This window comes from Gossypium arboreum, chromosome 8 (genome assembly GCF_025698485.1).
Source record: "Gossypium arboreum isolate Shixiya-1 chromosome 8, ASM2569848v2, whole genome shotgun sequence".
In the NCBI taxonomy this organism is placed as follows: domain Eukaryota; kingdom Viridiplantae; phylum Streptophyta; class Magnoliopsida; order Malvales; family Malvaceae; genus Gossypium; species Gossypium arboreum.
The window spans coordinates 74,191,078-74,205,512 of record NC_069077.1 but is presented as its reverse complement, the minus strand read 5'-3'; the positions used below and the strand labels follow the sequence as shown (position 1 = coordinate 74,205,512).

Below are 14,435 nucleotides of genomic sequence, written 5' to 3'. Positions count from 1 at the left end.
TCTAGGGTTTTTCCATGAGATAATTTAGGGTGTTTTCTGAAATTTTATGGGAGAATATGGGTCTTAGTTGTGTAATAGACAACATTTGTGAAAGGTGCTAGCATGAGAACACCTAAAGGGACTATTTTGCATAAGTTGCAAAATAAGTGATAAATGTGTAAAATATAGAGAATTTAGGGTTTCTATAAGAGTAAAAAGAGTTCAGCTAGGCTTGTGATACGAAGAAATTCAATAAAAATCAATTTTCAAGCATAGGGGTAAAATGGTCATTTTGTCAAAGTCTAGGGGCAAAATAGTCATTTTATCGAAGATGTGAAATTTTGATTTGCCTAATTGAATTTAGTGACTAAATGAGAATATTTTGCTATTATAGATCAAGAATTTTCAAATCCGAAACTAGACCGGGGGAAAGCCAAGCAAATCGACTAAACCAATTAGTCATATATGTTTTATAATCCGAGGTAAGTTGTATGTAAATAATACAACTGCACTGCTACTATATGTATTTAAATTGTCATTTAATAGATATGGCATGAATTGCTTGATTTTGGAATTGAGAATGTGTAATGATCATTGAGATAGTAGAATTCCTGTTAGAACCTTAGGAAGTAAATCAGATATTCTTGCCATGACATTTGGGTCACTGGTGCGAGCTAGTGTAGGACATGTTTGGGACATGTATCGGCATTGAGACGAGTGCTAGTGTAAGACATGTCTGAGACATGCATCGACCTCGAGACGTAAGCCAGTGTAAGACATGTCTGGGACATGCATTGGCTATGAGATGTGTCAGTGTAAGACCATGTCCGAGACATGGCATCGACACGGATATGCGAGAGCTAGTATAAGACCATGTCTGGGACATGGCATTAGCCTCAATGATAATAACCAGTGTAAGACCATGTTTGGGACATGGCATCGGTAACTTACCCCATGTTTGAGGCTTATGGGACATTCGATAGTGTTCCGAATGGTTCATCAGTGAGAGTTATGATTTTAGATTAATGAAGAAAAGTATAACCTCGTGGTGAGTGGTACAGGTACCTAATTGGTACGTATGAGATGTGAGCTCATTATATAATTTATGACTTGTATAGATGGTAACGAGTAAGTTGTGCTTATGTCCACCTTTGTGTTATGAGCATGTTGATTTTTGATGAGTTGTTGTTGTATAATTATTTATGTGCAACTTGCTAAGTTTTATGCTTACTCCCTCTCCTTTTCTTTTTCTTATAGTGCTGCCTATTTAGCTCAAGGATCAACGAAAGTCAGAGATATCGATCACACTATCAATTGAAGCTTTCAGTATAGTTTGATTTATATTTTTGAACATGGCATGTATAGGGGATTAGACTTATGTTTTGTGTCTTTGAGAACTGGCCAATTGTGATGGCTTGGGTTGGGAATCCTTCATTTTGTATTAAGCCATTGAATGATAGCTAACATTCGTTTTGATTTATAAAAGATGTATTTTCATGGTTGAATGAATGTCTATTATGGCTGATTTGGTATTCGATTTGTGAGTGTTTTGGTATTGGTTGGTATTTGTATGAATCTAAGTATGTAAGGGTGGCAAAGAGGCTTGGTAAATAGCCTTATATTGTCCACACGGGTAGACACACGGGTGTATGTCTGGGCCGTGTGTGACACATGGTTTACCTTATGGGTGTGTAATTCTGTCGTGTGTCCCCTGGACATAAAAAATTCAAGTCAGTATGCATGGTAATAAACACACGGGCAAATACACGGCCGTGTGGAGGACACAGTCTAGTACAAGGGCGTGTGCCATGACCATGTGTCATGTTGGGAATGCTGACGTCAGAAATAGAATGTCCGTGTTTTTACACATGGGCTAGAATACAGGCGTGTCGTGGCCGTATGAGGGACACGGGCCATTGACACAAGCGTGTGTCCGGCCATGTGAAAACCCCTGTAGGTGTGAATTAGAAATTAATTCCACACGGGTAAGGGACACGGGCATGTCCCTAGGTGCCTCGGCCATGTGAGCCACACGGGCCATCAGCACGACCATGTCAAGATGGTCACACGGGTGTGTGCCCTGTGTTAAAGGAAAAAAATTTCGTAGTTGGTTTAAGGACTCAAAATAGTCTCGATTAGTTTCTAATGGTTGATTTGGGACTTGTAGGCCCAAAATAAGTATTTTAAGTAGAATTTGAAATTTTTTTAATTTGGACCGATTCTTGGTGGATCGGGATTGTTTGTGTGCATGAGATCAAGTTAGGTAATGCCTCGTACTCTACCCTGGCGTGGGTTACGGGTATGGCGTCGGTTCTAGGACTAACCTAGCAAGAGTACGAGTCTAGCTATACATGCGATAGTTGTCTATTGATAGTGTGACGATTCCTGACGATTATAAATTATGTTTTCATATAGTAGATGGATCTTGATAGAGCCACGGCGGATGACGTGGAGAGGAACGCGCGTTGAGAGCGAGCCCATGACTATGGGCCAAGACAGAGGGACTAGAGAAGCCTACCTCGGAATGATGGATGCTTGGTACATGGAGTTCGTTCGTGCGAACTCGAACATTCCACCTCCCCCACCTCCTCCGATCCCTCAGTATGCCCAGTAGCTTCGCAAGGTGCAGACATGTTTAGAAAAGAGAAGCCTTAGTAAATAAAATTCAAAAACAAGGGGCCGATGAATTTCGGGCTAGCATAGACGATGACTCGGAGAGAGCAGAGTTTTGGCTGGAGAATACCATTAGAGTATTCGATGAATTATCATGCACACCTGAGGAGTGCATGAAGTGTGTCGTGTCACTCCTACGGGATTCGACTTACCAGTGGTGGAACACTCTCATGTCTGTCGTACCGAGAGAGAGGATTACATGGGAATTCTTCCAGGAGGAATTCCGGAAAAAGTATATTAGTCAAAGATTCATAGACCAAAAGAGGAAGGAATTCCTAGAGCTAAAGCAAGGCCGAATGTCAGTGACGAAATATGATCGTGAGTTTGTGAGGCTTAGCAAGTATGCGCAGGAGCACGTATCTACAAAAGCCAGTATGTGTAAGAGGTTTGAGGATGGCCTCAATGAAGATATCTGAGTGTTTGTTGGCATCTTAGAGCTACGAGAATTTGTAGCATTTGTTGAAAGAGCCTGTAAGGCCGAAGAGCTAATTAATGAAAGGAGGAAGGTAGCTTTTGAGTCGCGGGATTCCAAGAAGAGACAGATGGGGAAATCACATCATTCCTTGTCTAAGAGATCGAAGGAATTCACTACCCGATCGAATGCTTCGGTGGGGTTTTCGAATAGAAACAAGAACCGGTAGAACACAACTTCGAGAGCCTAGACCACTTCGGTTGCAAGGGTCGGTAGCGCTCGGCCAAATAGGCCAGAATGCTCACAATATGGTAGGTGTCATTTTGGCGGGAGCCGAGGGAATGAAAGGGGTTGTTTCAAGTGTGAATCATTGGAACACTTCATCCGTGATTGTCCTGAATTAGATGAGAGAGAGAGAAAACAAGATGTGAAAGCGAGTAGTGCTCCTTTGAGGGGTAGATCATAGAAGAACTCCGGAAGTGGGGCTAGCAGTAGAGGCATGCCAAGAGATGCTGCGATGAGGTCCGAGGGTAGAGCACCTGCAAGAACTTATGCTATTCGTGCCCGTGAAGAGGTAGTGTCTCCCGACGTGATTACGGGTACTTTTCCTATCCATGATATATCTGTTGTTGCATTAATTGACCTGGGATCTACCCACTCCTATGTTTGTATAGAATTGATACCTCAAATGAACATGATAGTGGAGTCCATTGAATTTGTGATAAGAGTGTCCAATCCCTTAGGTAGATATGTGTTAGTAGACCAAGTGTGTAGAAATTGTTCTTTGACAATTAGAGGTCATTGTTTTCCGGCTAACTTGATGTTATTGCCGTTTAATGAATTTGGTGTGATCCTTGGGATGGATTGGTTGACTGCTCATAGTGTTGTAGTGGACTACGAGAAAAAGATAATTGAGTTGAAATGTGAAGATGGGAATGTTATTCGAGTTGGACCAGAGGAGTCAGATAGTCTACCTGTAGTAATATCGTCTTTGGCTAATGAGAAATATTTGAGGAAAGGATATGAGGCTTATCTAGATTTTGTGTTAAATACTCAAGTGTCTGAGTTGAAGATTGAATCGGTCCCAGTGGTTTGTGAGTTTACAGACGTGTTTTTGGACGAATTACCTGGATTGCCTCCAGTAAAGGAAGTTGAGTTTGGAATTGAGTTGGCTTCTAGTACGGCACCCATCTCAATTGCTCCGTATCGGATGGCTCCAACGGAATTGAAAGAATTGAAGATACAGTTGCAAGAGTTAACGGATAAGGGTTTTGCAAGACCTAGCTATTCACCGTGGGGTGCTCCGGTACTTTTTGTGAAAAAGAAAGACAGGTCGAAGAGGTTGCGTATTGACTATAGACAACTCAACAAGGTAACCGTGAAGAACAAATATCCTTTGCCAAGGATCGATGACCTGTTTGATCAGTTAAAGGGAGCCACGGTGTTCTCCAAGATAGACTTGAGGTCTGGTTATTATTAGTTGAGAGTCAAAGAGCAAGATGTATCAAAGATATAGGCATTATGAGTTCCTCGTCATGCCTTTTGGTTTGACTAATGCCCCAACGATGTTTATGGATTTGATTAACTGTATTTTTCGGCAGTATTTGGACAAGTTCGTGGTGGTTTTTATTAATGACATATTGATTTACTCACGAGTTGAGAATAAACACGCGGAGCATTTGAGAGCTGTCTGTCCCCTGTTGGAAAGCCAGTGCCTCCAAGGTGTAGTGGAAAAATAAAATAATTAAAGATATTCTGGTGATCCAAACCATGGATCCATGTGTAAGGAACGTATCGGGGTGATAAAAGGTTTCGAAATTACCGAAACTTCGATCTGAGTAGATAGCGATGCCTAGGCAACGGGAATCCTAAACCACTATCGAACCAAGCCGCAACCTTTCTGATGTCGGCCTTTACGTAGTCCACCCAGTTGACAATGAATGGTAGAAAAATCTCAGAAACTACTTCAGTGATTTTTATGCTTGACGGCTAGACCCTTTAGCATAGTTTCGAGCTTATTTATATATTATCTCTTTAGGGTTTTACCCTTGCCATATATAACACCCTTTTAATTGGTATATCTTTTAATGAATATTAATTCATTAAAATTAATTTGAACATAATAGTCATCATTAAAATAAATATAATAATGTTTAACTGAAAATTATAATTACATTAATTATAATAAAGATTTCGATAAACTATATTTATTTAAACTTATATACTGAACCAAATTCATATACTAATGAAATTATGTTCGATTATGTGTACAACATCCTTGTACGTATAGTATGTTCAATAATTTGATTGCCCAATTAAATTAATTCTATAATTAATTTAATTCATCTGACAATCAGAATACAATACCAACTATGTTTTACTCCGTTTATTTCAACCATAGGGTGTGACCCTATAGGTTCTTGTAACGTTAGCAGTAATATTAGAACGATTCTAATGTTACAAACAATGAGTGGCATCTAGCAATGCATCATTGCTACCTAAGTTACGAGAAGTCATGATTCGACATAACCTTTTGTGATTAACCTTTCATGCATTAATCCTTAAGTCCTATATCTTTCGAATGGACACAAGTTATGGAATAGTCACACTTGCATAGTCCATCCCATGTTTCTTGATACCTTAAGTGAACTATGATACACAAATAAGTATGACATCTCATATCAACTTATTTGAGCATGGCCATGCATTTCTAGTCTCACTCAATCAAGTGGCCTAAGATATTACTCCCATTATGTAGGAGGGACTCATCCTATATTGATCAACCATATCCCTCTACATAGATTGTGGTATATCCAACATCAGTCTTTATAGAACAACCAATTACGATGTTCGTTTGACTATATCAAAATATACAACTCACGATGTTGGGATAATGATGATCTCAAGTATGAGGATCATATATATTTTAATCACTATGAGTAATGTTGTGACAATTACATAATAATCCAAGAAACATACTCATAGCAGGTCAGTCCAATATGTTGTTCTCTAACACACATATTCATGCATTGATTTTGACACTCCATATCAATGACAACTCTTTATCATCAATCAACTACGTTAGTCTTAATGCATTATGTTGTCCTAGCCAACAATAATACTTGACTAAGGATCTTTTAAGAATAATCATATTATTCTCACGACATGATTATAAAACAGTTTATTTATGTACACAGAAAAGAAACTGAAATAATAATGGCAACACCTTATATCAATAAACATGATAAATCAAGTATGTTATTACAACCATCTCATGATTGATCTTTGGGCATACTCTTACATTCCCTGCACGTAAAAATTTCAAGTCAGTATGCATGGTAATAAGCACACGGGCAGAGACAGGGCCATGTGTCTCAGCCATGTGGAGGACACGATCTAGTATACGGGCATGTGCCATGGCCGTGTGTCATTTTGGGAATGCTGACGTCAGAAACAGAATGTCCATGTTTTTACACAAGGGCTAGAATAAGGGTGTGTCATGGCCGTGTGAGGGACACGGGCCATTGACAAGGGCGTGTGTCCGGCCGTGTGAAAACCCTTGTAGGTGTGAATTAGATATTAATTCCACACGGGTAAAGGACACGGGTGTATCCCTAGGTGCCTAGGCCGTGTGAGCCACATGAGCCATCAGCACGACCATGTACAGATGGTCACGTAGGGCGTGTGCCCTGTGTTAAAGGAAAAAATTTTCATAGTTGATTTAAGGACTCGGAATAGTCTTGATTAGTTTCTAATGGTTGATTTGGGACTTGTAAGCCCATAATAAGTATTTTAAAGTATAAATTGAAAAAGTTTTAATTTGGACCGAGTCTTGGTGGCTTGAGATTGTTTGTGTGCATGAGATAAAGTTAGGTAATGCCTCGTACTCTGCCCTGACGTGGGTTAGGGGTATGGGGTGTTACAGACTAATATGCTAAAAAGTGTTATATTTTTGAGGTCTGGAGAAAAGGTATCAATAATCGAGTTTTAAAATCGATACCTCTGTGTTTTGAAACATGCAAAAGCTTGTGCATGTTAATACTCGTTTTTTGGAATGTTTATGGTATGCTTTGCATGTAACAATGTTAATTAACCAATTAAGTGACCTAAAACCTACAAGCATATTAAAATAAAGGAAATTTTGCTTAGAATAGGCTTTCCACTTGTTGTGAGTGAGATGAGACGGTGGTGTGGCATCCCATATTCGGGCTTAGCCACCAGGCTAAGTATAGGGTGTTACATGCTTTCATTTCCTACACTACAGATGGCCATTCAGTGTTTTAATCTTATTTTTTAAAGATGATACCTGAGCTATTAGAGATGTAATTGCATCAAGCTCAATTGCTAGCAACTCTTCTGCCAGTTCCAACTCTGGTAGTAAGGTATTGATAATCGTTATTTGCTATTCTTTCCAGAATTTCATAAGTCTCATTGTATGATTTATCAAGTAAAGTCCCATTGGCAGAGGCATTGACAACCATTCTTGTATGATCATTCAATCCATTGTAGAACATTTCTATCTATTTCCAATACTGGAAATCATGCATCGGGAATTTTCTCAGTAGCTCCTTAAACTGCTCCCATGTTTCATATAATGTTTCATCCTCTGATTGTCTAAATGATGTAATGTCATTCCTCAGCTTAGCATTCATGTTAGGAAGATTATATCTTAGCAGAAACCTCTGACACAACTCATTCCATTATGCCACTATACCTAATAGTAATACATCTAACCATGCTCTGGCATGATCACGCAATGAGTAAGTGAATAACTTTAATCGCAGGGCATCCTCAGGAACACTTTGCTAAGTGAATAACTTTAATCGCAGGGCATCCTCAGGAACACTTTGCTGTTTGAATGAATCACATACTTCCAAAAAGAGTCTTAACTACAACCTTGGATCTTCAGTAGGCAGTCCACTAAATTGCCTCACTATTTCTAGCATTTGAAACATGACTGGCTTTAATTCGAAATACTGAGCCTAAATATGTGGCCTGACAATTCCTGGATTTAAATCATATAAGATCGGCATGACATGTTCTCTAATGGATCTGTCTCTGTCATCTATGATTCGAGGAATATCAATATCCCTTCTTTCTTGATGTAATGGCTCTTCTCTAACTTGATCGTTTCTGATTCTTTCCATTTCTCGCAACTTTTTTCTCCTTCGCCTTAAGGTTCTCTAAATCTCTGGATCAAATAGTACTAAGTAATCTCTGGAATATTTCAATGCATGCATTAGCATAGACCTAAGAAAGAAAAATCAAAACAACTAATTAAACTAAACTTAACAGAAATTAAATAGATATTAACAAACCGATTTTCATCAATGTTGTCGATCCCCAACAACGACACCAAAAACTTGTTGTGTGTAAATACTGCAAATGTGAAAGTGTACACATCATCTCAAGTAATATAATGATGAGTGAGTATCATCTCCATAGGGATCAGAAGTTGATTTGAATTGGTAGGTATTACTGAAGATTTAAAGAATGAAATTGTAGAAAAGGAACAAAGTATCAATTAGTGAAGGGAATTAATGAATAAACTAATAGTATCAATTACAACTGAAAAATGAACAAACAATCTAAATGTTGTGGCAATTCACAAGGAAAAAATAGAGAATATTTCTGCTATTGAATGATAAAGGTTGGAATTACTCAGGTAATATTTACATAACATAATAATGCCATGGCAAAATTATGACTAAACTACTGCCTAGATATTTACTACTATAGTGTACTTCTTTCGAGAGTTAAACACTAATTATTATTTGGAGCCTGTGTATATCTACAAGAATCACGAATGATAACCCAACTAAGGTTCTATACATGTACAAAGTACATCTTCTATGTCTAGAGTGTTGCGAATATTCTTTCAAGTACTCACCTGTATCAATTGATTAATAATCTTATTGTAATTAATCTTTTTAGATTCAAATCCATTTAAGTTCATAGCATGCAATCAACTATGTCTAAAGCTTGCATGCATGCATTCCAAATAAACAAGAATATAATGAAACAGTAATTTTAATCACAAGCATATCATGGGCGTTACAGTTAATTCAATATTCACCCAAATTATTCCAACCTAAAGATAATTAGCTTATTGGTTGGGCAATGAAATCAAAAATTAAATCATTCATCAAAACACTTCAAGTTTCACGAATCACAGAATTCAAAACCAATAAAACATAACAAAGGTAGAACTGTAGGAAGTTCTCGCTGCACTTTAACTTCTTATCCAGATTCTATGCAAAACCCAAGGTAGATTTCTCTTCCCCTTCTTCGCGTCTGTGATCTCCTCTTCTTTAGCTACTCCCTTCTTCTTCTCTTTTGAATTACTCCATTGAATTCTGTTGCAGAGAGAGTAACTGCTCTCTTTCCTTTTCTTTTGTCCTCACAATCTATGTGTGTCCTTTATTCTCTTTTCTCTCCTCCTTTTATAAGGTAGATCTGTCCCTCTCAGCACACATATTTTGCTCATCTTTTCAGGATGATTTATCTGGTACACATACAATTGTCTGAGAGTGAAGTGGATTGAGTGTTGTGTCATCTTCCTGGAATTACCATCGCATTTATGTTGGCAATCTATCCCACCATTTGCCATGGCAATGTTTCACCTCCTTCGTTCTCTTTTCCTTCTTCTTTCCTCTTTCATCCTACCTGCACCTACTACCAAAAACTACCAAACCTCTTTCCAGTAATTAAAAGTAACATAAATTTATAGTTGAAACACAATCCAAGCTTTAGTATGCAATGCTCTAGTAATAAATCTAAAATGCAAACATATTTTCTTAATTACAAGTAAATACTTCAGTTTAGAGGCCTCAGTTATAACTCTTTTCAAGAGTTATCAGTAGAATACCCTTTTGATTTCATGGACCTAAATTACTACCTAGAGTCATCAATTCTAGGGTTTCATGTACATTCGATTTAATCCAATTGACCTATTTTCAAACCATAACTTAAATTAATTATTCCCACTTCAGTTAACCAATCTCCCTACAGATTTAGTTACTACTCATTCTAAATACGCTTAACCAAATAAAATAATAAAACATAAAAACAATGAAAAACAATAAGGAAAGGTTAAAAGATGCTAAAAATTCTGGTGAATTTGAAGCTTCAGAGCACTTGGGTGGCAATGGCGACCCGTGAATACTGGCGATTGAAAATACCATAATATGTAAAAGTGCGAAAAATAAAGAAAATAAATGAAGAATAAAATTGTAAAAACTAAAAAATAACAATGTTGAATCCCTAAATCTCTTTACTCTACTAAACTTATGCATAATCGTGCTTCCTTTTTTGATGTTTTTGAGTTACATTTATAGTACTAATGTCCTTTGACCTAATCGAGTCGACTCGGGCCTTAATTACAAGTTAATGTTGATTGTACGAATGAAAACACCCTTACAGATTTTCAGCCGTCGAGTGTCAATGTCGTGACGTTCTAGGTCCAATGTTGTGACTTTGCAAGTAGTTTGCTCAAATCTTTAGAGAAGGGTTGAATGTCGTGACTTTGTTGCACTTTGGGATCGACTTCCCATCTTTAGCTACTATCTCAAATGTTGCGACTTCTAATGTTGAATGTCTTGACTTCAAGGTCCAATTTCGTGACTTCTTGCTTCCAATACCGTGAGTTAAGCCACAATTTAACTGCCTTGTCAATGTTGGTCGAAAAAGTTTCTAAGTGTTGTAGTAGCTTCAATGTTGCTAGTTTAGTGTCTCAATGTTGCGACATTCGGTCTAGCCCAATAACTTCTTGGCTTTTATTTTGATTCAATTTGTTTCCTACACACTACATCAATTTGTTAGTACTTCTTTAGGCTCAAATTAGCCTAATTGGTCAATAAACATCATCAAAAGACTCATTTTATTCAATTAAAGATAACAACTAGATAATTATGAAAACTAATGAAAATAATATAAAAATGCTTGATTACAAACTCTTTAAGTGGGGAAAAGAACCTAATTTGCCATATCAAATTATGGCAGATCAAAGGGTAACACACTTATGACAAGGTCATTGGACGAGGATTTATTGAGTAGCTTTCATAATGGTATGTAATTAGCGAATTGTAAGGACCCGAAATTTAGTGGTATCAAAAGATGCAATTTTGGAACCCTATTTTTGTAAATTGAGTCTGTAAATATAAAAGTAAATATAAAATAGGAATATTTACAGATTTAATATAAAAATATATTGAAGTTCGGTTAAGTAATTTAACCAAAAAGGTAGTTAATTAAAACTCAGAGATTAAATTGTAAATTCCCAATTGCTATTGGGTTTAAATTAAGAAAATGATTGGGGACCTATTTAACAATTATCCAAAAGATCTAAATGATAATTAAGCCGTTGTTTTTATATGGTTAGTGGGAAATGATGATAATCACCATTAATCTTAATGATAATGATTAATTAAATTAAAGATTATATTAATTAGTTTAATGAAAGTTAATTAATAATTAATTATAGTATATATAGTAACTTAGTGGAACGAAAGATGATTTTTATCATCTTTTTCCACCGTTCATCTAAAAAAAGAACCAAGCTCCATTTTCTTTGAAGCTTAACATTCAACCATAAAAAATAATAAGTTAATCAAGTAAATTCTAATGTAATTTTTATAGATTTATGGTCATGGGAGCTTGATTTAGCTGGCCCATGTATTAATTTATTTAATTGTTGAATTTTTAGCAAGTTATAGTTTTCGAGAAATTGATAAATTGGCTTGAAACTGATAGAAATTAAGCTTAGATCATGATAAGGACTAAATTTTAAAGCTTAATAACCTTAATAGTTAACTTTGTAACATTACGGGCCACATTGAATAAATTGAAATCCATTTATGAAATTATGGTAGGAATAAAAAGTATAGGGTCCTTAATAAAAGAATGTTAAACTAGTAATGACATTATTGAATAGAAAGTATAGGGTCCTTAATCTCGAGTTTAGGGGTTAAATTGAATAAAATGAAAAATATGCTTGGATTTATATTTGAATTTGAATTGGATGAAATTTGATATTGTGTATTTGTTGAATTATCGTACGTAGCTAAAGACGACGTTAGGCTATTGAGAGGGAAAGGAAAAACGAGAGTCATTGATGAGTGATGCTAGGATTCGATTTTTACTTTTATGATTCAAGATCAATATATTTGTTTGCATATTCATGTTAATTTGTATGATTGAGTATTGATGTAAGTATATAATTTTTGTGTGAATTGATTCATTGTGATCAATATTGACTATTGAGATATTGGATCGAATTGATCAAAATAGAAAGTATAACCCCAAGGGGATCTGTAAGGATTAATCTACCAAAAGATCAGCAGCTAAGGAAATGACATTTGTGAGATATTACTAGTGAAAACTGTAGACGGGCAAGATATCATATGACCATACATGAAATCTCTACTTCCAAATTATTGTAATTAAACCAGTGATGACATTATTGAGAGTGAGGTGCTAAATGCAGTAAGCCAACTTGGGTGAAGAAGACATTACGCCAAAGAGATAGGCGAATTGTCTTGTTACAAAATAGTCAAAGTGAAACCCAAGTGTGATCATGTCGTGTTTAAAATGATATGACAATTCATTAAGTTCTTTCGAACTTACCGGTGTTGTTATGCATTGCAAGTAAATAGGGGATTCTAGAAGTTTGAGAAGAGACCAGGCCAGAGTTCGTCGCGCATCAAAAAATGTATTTCTTAGTTGTAACTTGCATGTAGCAGAGTAACTAAAGGCGGAGTCTTGGGGTTTTTGTGTAAATGAAATCAACTGGTTGGAATACAAATTTTATTACAAGTGACTATCTTAACTTTGTTAAAAGAATAATTGGCAATATTGTTGCATACTAAATTAAAGTTTATTCCTTGATATAGATTCTCAAAAGTTTGAATTTTCTTAGTAATAATAATTATATTTTTCTCGTCATTCTTTTAATACTAGGAGTAAATGCAATTGGAAGTGTAAGTTAAGCATAGGTTGGGTTGTAACATCCTATAGTCCGGGCTCGACGATCGAGTCGGGTTTGGGGTGTTATATTCCTTATGTTAGCTTTTGATCCAATCAACGCTCTGAAGAGCTAAAGGTTTCATATTCATAGTATTGTGCTCTGTAAAGCCAGTATTCATTTATCCAACCGAATCTTTGCAGATCCCCCTTGTTAATTTGAACACTTACATGTTCTCTCGCAAGGCCGAGGGATTCACCAATCATGGTTTGCATTTACATGCTCTACTGAAGGCAAATCACATATCATTTCATATTCTCCATACATTTCTCCCATCACATCTGTAACACCCCTTACCCGTATCCGAGGCCGGGCTAAGGTACGAGGCGTTACCAGACAAACATACAAACATTAAACTAAAATACGAGCCATAAAATTTTATTCATATTTCAAAGCCTTCATTCTCTTACACATAGTCCCTTATTTGAGTCTACGGAGCCCAAAACATACTTTAGAAAGGGTTTGGAACTAAACCATGAACTTACGAAAATCTTGGAAATTTCATGCTTTAAGGCTCCACACGCCCGTGTCCCAAAGTCGTGTTCCGTACACGGCTGAGACACATGGTCGTGTCTCTACCTGTGTGGAATATACCTAGGCTTTTTTCCAAGCTTTGGTCAACCTTGATCTCTTACACACTTATACAAAATCAAAAGCATATAACATGGTATTCATTTAATGATTATACATCCTCAATTAAACCACAAACATAGCCTTTGTATGTCATCATACATGTGTCTCTCATACTCATTTTAGCTTGTTTATTATAGTACCACTTATACATTTATACCAAGATTATCATACCAAATATCTTCAGCTTAATCATCAAGCATTCATTTTTAAAGCTAGATCATATCTTTGTAAAATACCACGATTTAGATGCGCAGAATAACATGTTTGCCTGAAACATTTCAATTCAATTCCATACCCAACAAGCATTACATTGAGACTAGTCATATATATATATATATATATACATGTCATGATACATAACATTCTCTTTTTGTTTTCTTATAAACACATATCATTTATTTCATTATATCAATATTTCATATACCATAGTTTCCATATATTCCACATATATTTATTTTCCTCCTCCTCCTCTCCATTCCACATCCTTAATGTATATAGCATTCTTGTAAGTACGATTTCACTAATTACTAATAAATGTTCACATCAAACTATCCACACGAGTCATAGTCACTTAATTATTTATAATTCGAGCTAAAGAGCTCCAAATTAAGATCCGTAAATTTCCCCTAAAACTAGACTCACATATCGTTCCACCATAAAATTTTCATAATTTTTTGTTTAGCCAATTAGTACAGTTTATTCATTAAAATTTCCCTA

The 14,435-nt window shown here is 36.2% G+C and overlaps 1 non-coding gene across 1 annotated transcript; it reads left to right on the top strand.

The window, feature by feature from the left end:
* The first annotated feature begins 7,600 nt into the window (after nt 1–7,600).
* On the top strand, nt 7,601–7,707 carry LOC128279555 (small nucleolar RNA R71). The gene has a single exon (XR_008269757.1). It is a non-coding gene; the product is annotated as a small nucleolar RNA R71 (small nucleolar RNA).
* The last annotated feature ends 6,728 nt before the right edge of the window (nt 7,708–14,435 follow it).